This window comes from Numida meleagris, chromosome 1 (assembly GCF_002078875.1).
Source record: "Numida meleagris isolate 19003 breed g44 Domestic line chromosome 1, NumMel1.0, whole genome shotgun sequence".
NCBI lineage: Eukaryota > Metazoa > Chordata > Aves > Galliformes > Numididae > Numida > Numida meleagris.
In genome coordinates, this window is record NC_034409.1 from 66,242,169 (window position 1) to 66,248,234 (window position 6,066).

The following is a 6,066-nucleotide window of genomic DNA, read 5'->3' on the forward strand; positions in this document are numbered from 1 at the left end:
TGACTGATTTTATTATTATGCAGTTAAAATTGGTGTTTTTTCAAAACAACTTTTAGGAAGAATTCTTGGATACTGTTTTGGAAATAGCTACAAAGCTATTTGTATAAGGCATGAGTGTTTTTTCACTGTAACTGTGTTAATGGCTGCAACCTAGTATTTCTAACTCCCTTATTTAATTAGCTTCCTTCTCAAACATGCACAAAATGATTCAGTGGGGGGAAAAAAAACGCCATGACAGAGTGAACAGTACCTGAGAAAACACAAGTGTTTTCTTGAATGTTTATATGGAAAAAGTTGGCTATATTTGCCTGCTAACATGTGTTACATACGGACTAAATGTGACTTGTGGCTCCTACCTCAAGAGATGAACCAATTTTAACTGTTCCTGCAGATCTGTTGTGTTAAATGAGTAGAAATAACACTACAGCTGTTCAGCAAACTCATCATGTTTGTTTTGGTAGAGCAGTAGTCTCTACTGTGGGAATCAAGTGCTGTTTAAAGCAGTGTTCATCATTTACATTACAAGTCAGCTACCTGAAGACTTTTCTTGTCTTTTGAAAAGTAATCTGATGGGACAGGTGGATTGCACCACATGACTGGAGCTGTAACTGAAAGCAAATAGCTTGGTATGCTGAAGTACTTTCATCGACAAGAAATCTGGCATCTTTCAGAGGTAATGAATGCATTACTGTATATTATCTTTTAGCCCTCTGAGACTGAGATGTAGGCTTTTGTTTAATTCTTTGTTTTAAATCAAAAGTCAATTTTTGTCAGATATGAACTGTTGTGAAATCCATCTGAGGGAACAAAAGGGGTATGCTGACTTTCACAGAGTCTTAATCCCTCAAGATAATGTTGTCTTTTAGATGGTTTTGCCAAGATAAATGTGGGTGGCAGCATTGGTCTAAACTACTTAGCCTTAAATGTTTCTGTTGTAAGAAATCTCTAACAGAAACACATTTGGAACGTTTCCCCTTTTAAATGTAATTTATAATTGTTGCTTTAAAAAAAATTGTACGGATGGATTTCATTCTGAGCAAATGGATACTGTAAATATACTTGTCATATCTTGAATAAATGGGTACCTTTTTCTATAATTTGTCTTTGTGTCTGTTTACACTTGAATTCTGTGAAAGTGTTTTGACAAGTTTTCCTTTCCAAAGGTTAAGGAGTACATGCTTTGCTGTTTTATGGTGACGTTAGTCTCATAGTGAATAGTCTTTGATTAATCTTAATTTAAAAGGTTGCCTCTCACAATAAGCATTCTTTTACTTAAACATCTGCCTCTTACTTTTATAGGCATCTTCCTGTACATAAAAGGGTGTTGCTTGATCCCAGGAGCAATCCACTTACAATGTAGAACTGCCAGGTGACATTCTCAATTGCAGTGTGTGATGCTTTCCTTTGCTTTGTTGCTCCCTACTATATAATCCTAAGCATCTTGAACTTTAGTACTTTGGTCAAAATCTGTTTCTGAAGGCAAGAGCTACAACTGGAGTCATTCTCAGCTTGTTATTCATGTTCTAGTTTCAAACATCACAACATGGAAATCACAATTAGATTGGAAATTGTTTCTTGTTAAACTACCACATCCTCTTCACGCAAGAAGAGAGGAAATAAGTGAAAGTTTAGGAGAGAAAAAGACACATGTCTGGAACTTAGAGCAGGTTCTGGTCCTGCTACTTTCAGTTTAATTCAAGGACATGAGCATGACTTCTCTATCTCCCAGAGAGTGGCCTGGTAAGCAGACTTGTTATTCTGTAGTAACATGCAAGGTTGCATCTCACTGCTGTGGATTTTCATAGAGACAATAGGAGAACACCAAAGCAGGAATTTAAATCTGTTGTTGAGGTGTTGTGTTTGTTCTAAGTACTAGGTAGCGTCTAAAAACTTAATTTGACTGAAGTTCAAGCCTTTCTACTAACTTTGGTTAGTCGGCTGTATCCTAAGAAATCCAAAGAGTTAATGCTTTCTGGTTTAAAAGAAAAAAAAATTCCAGGTACACCTAGTTGTATCTGTTAAACTGTGAGAGATATACAATCTAAACCTGTGTATAGTTCATGGCCAGTTACCTTCAGGGAACAGTTGCCATTTATTAACCAAGAATACTTTGACATTGTTATTGCTTACAATATGGTACCACTATTTTAAGAGACTGTCAGCAAGGTTATAGAAAAGACATCTCTGCAGTAGACGTCACTAGGCGAGACTTTACTGGATTACTTTAAAACTATTTCCTTTTCATGTTTCAAGCCAATTTCAAGGTACAGGCTATTCTAGCTGCCACCTTTCTGGTTTGCTTAATTATAAAGCTGAAAAGGTGAAGTTCAGTTCCCTAAAATGACTGTAATTTTCCCTGGAGTCCTTTTGGATGCTGCTACCAGCCTTTGGTTTCCATCTCTCTGGCTGCTGTGTCCTGGCTTCCTTTGGCTGTTACTTCTACTCTTCGTGTTACCATTACCAGCTCTGACAGCACTAGTGTGCCATTTCCAGTCTATTTTAACAAACAGATTTAGCTTCTGTGGCCCCCTGTTGTTCTCAGCTTTGCCCCTGTGGTGTTGGTCTTGGCACATTAAAACATCTTTCAGAAAACTTGCACTTCGTGCTTAGACTAACAAGGATTCTGCAGCTACCATAATCCCACTCCAAGCAAATTTCAGCACATTTCTCATATGCTAATGCATCCTCTTCAACTATGTGACAATTTGCAGGAAAATGACATATCTGATGTGGAGTAATTTAGTGTGAAACTCATGATGCCAAAGTTGGTATTTGTAAATAGATCTAGAGAAATATCTCCAAGATGCATGTGTGTGATACACCCGTCATTAGCATCTAGTTTACCTGCACGCCTGGAAGTCCGTTCTGTGAAAGCCTTGTGACCTGTGTACCTGCCACCCGGCAGCGGGGCCGCCAGGGGGAGCTGCGAGGAAGAGAAACACCGGGGTGTGCTTCTCAGAAGCACTTCACTGTTGGTCGGTTTGCTGTGTACTTCTGTCGAATCTCTGTAAATTTTAATTTAGACTGGTGAACTGCCTTGCAGTTTTAAACCAGTAAATGAGTGTTGAACTTTTTACAGAGTGGCACTCAATGTGAGACACGTGGAGCTGGCTTGTCTCTCAGCTGGCAGCATTCAAAGCAGTCATGCTGAAATTTGAAGATGAAGAAATTCAGCTTTCAACTTGCGACCATGTGGTTGCCTCACCATCTTCTTTTCTCCCGTCATTCAAAAGCTCTTCCACTAAAATCAGAGAAAGCAAGATTTAATGTTTATACTTCTTTAACGTAAAAGACATTTTTGGTTAAAAAAAAAAAAGATGTCCCCCTCCCCCAATCCCATTATGTCTGTCTTTAAAAGTATATGTCGTTTTCCTCTTCAAACAGAATCACAGAATCATAGTGGTTAGAAGGTACCTCTGGAGATCATCCAGTGCAAAGCCCCTGATAAAGCAGGTTCCCTACCGTAGGTTGCACAGGAAAGTGTTCAGGAGGATTTAGAATATCTCCAGAGAAGATGACTCCACCACCTCTCTGGGCAGCCTGTTCCAGTGCTCTGTCATCCTCAGAGTAAAGAATTTATTCTTCATGCTCAGCTGAAACTTCCTCTGTTCCTGTTTGTGCCCACTGCCCCTTGTCCTGTCGCTGGCCACCACCAAGAAGAGCCTGGTCCCATTCACTTGACTCCCACCCATTAGATATTCATAAGCATTGATAATATCCCCTTCTCTGTCTTCTCCAGTCGGAACAGTTCCAGCTCTTTCAGCCTTTCCTTGTAAGGAGATGCTCCAGGCCCTCGTCAACTTTATGGCCCTCCACTGGACTTCCCCGAGTAGTTCCCTGTCTTTCTTGAACTCAGAAGCCCAGAACTGGATGCAGTACTCCAGAAGTGGCCTCAGCAGTACTGTAGAGGGGGAAGATCGCATCCCTTGACCTGCTCTTTTCAAGGCACCCCAGGATACCACTGGCATTCTTGGCCACACGAGCACACTGCTGTCTCATATCACTGTCATGTGCGTGCATGTGGATGTGCACATGCATGTCTCCATGAGACGTGTCATGCCTCACTACCAGCTGAACATGGAAACAGGAGAGCTGCAGTTGCATTCTTACATGCAGGACAGAGACATCCAGGTCTCAAGGGGGAACCAAGCTGGGTTTCAGCAGACAAGCAGCAGGAATTGAATCCCCAAGTTCTGGAGCTCATCAAAGGCAACAGCCTTATAATATCCCTTAACATGGTCCCTCTAGTATCAGGAAATGCAGGAACTACTGAGTCTTCCAGGTGGCCTGGCTAGCTGGCCTTTATGATGAGCTACGGAGTGTATGTGAAAGATTATCCTAATATTTCTGCCTCCTTTCTTTCCCAATCCCCCAAAATAAAAAGACAATAGCTCGGTTTCCCCTCTTCCATTTCTTCCAGCAGGTGTGGGAGTGGGGAGGAAAGAAGCAACTCAGCAGTTATGGCATCTTAGGAATTACCTGAGATAGGGGAAAATGGGCTGACAGAGAGTCATCTCCCTTCCCTGAAAAGGTGGAAGAGTGGGTCAGTTTTGACAAAGGCTCAGGAATCACTTGGTAACGAAGAGTTCTGTGGAGCCGGCTGAGGCGAATTCTGCTGCCAGCTGGGCCTCCGCCCTGCTGCACAGCCTGCAGCTGCCCCCACACCATGCTTTCTTCCTCTGGTGACACCTAACCTCCGCCAAAGAGTCTCCTTGAAGCCTTCAGTCTATCAGCATCGTGTACATTTTCCCTCCTGAGGTGCAGAGGGCACTGGCCCCAGACAGCAGAGCTGTGCGGCAGGCAGCAGCTGAGGCAGGGTGGGGACCCGCACCGCCACCATGCACAGCTGAGGAGGCCGTGAGGAGAAGCAGGAAGGTGAGTGGCTAGAAAATTAGCTGGAATCAACACTGGGAACAAACTCTGTTCCTGATTAACTCCTGGGTTGTTTTCCTTGCCTCTCAGGGCAGAAATAAGTGACAGGCTCACAAAGTACTTATTGTGTAAAAATGCTGTTTCCCCAATGGGTGGGAACGAAGCAGCAGGAGGCATTGTGTTTACTCCCAACTTCCATTACCCTTGCACATAAAAACCTTTCCCCTTCAGCCTTTTTCTTGGTGTTCTCCTGGTTGTCAGGTGCTCTGTTACCATGTTCCCCTTCATCTTCTTTTATGATGTTTTTAAATGTCTCTTTCTCTGAATATGATTGTGCAATCTGTAGTCCTTTACGGTGATGCCAGCTTAAGCACTTTCCACCCTTCAGCATCTACAACAATTGCTTCCTCCTCCTACGCTTTTTATCAGGGATTTTTTAAACCCAGATCACTCTGGTAATCCATTTTACAACACAGCCCACACACAGTCAAGTAGGTGCATCCGAGGAGGTGGCAGAATGGCATGAGGATAGGCATGAGGAAGCAAGTGCTGGGAAAGGGTGCTACTACAAACAGATCTTCTCTGCAGATTACGCTGAAACCTTACATCTCACTCAAGAACTTCTTCGGAGTGGTGACATGAGCTTGTAACTGAAAGAGGCTCCAGTGCCTTCATCTTTCCATTTCTGCAAAGAATCCTATTTGTTTATTTTCCAAAAAAGAGACCAGGAGTTGGAACCACCAGTTTCTGTGTATTATTTCAGCTTCTCTCATTATTTGATTATATGTCCAAGGCACTAAACAACCTGTCCTCTGAAATACAAGTACTGTTCTGAAAGTAATGCCTCCTATTTTATTATATTGGCCCATGATGTCAGAGGTGGGTGTTGGTGGTATGGCAGTGGAAGCTTGTCATGGTTTTATGATTTTCGGTTATTGGTACTCCACATCATAACATCATGTAGTGAATGTACCTGATCCTCAGAAGAGAAGGACTACTACAGTCCCCACGGTACTTTGCTCCTATGTTACCATTTTCCAGCTGGAGGGAAAAGATAAAAGCTCACAGTATAAAAACTTGCAGATCACGAGACCTCGTTCCTTTTTCCGCCGTCTCTCGTCTTGGCAGCACCTCGCTCTCCAGCCGTCTTATCGTCGGTAGTAGAGTAAGGCCTACCTTGATTTTGGGACATTC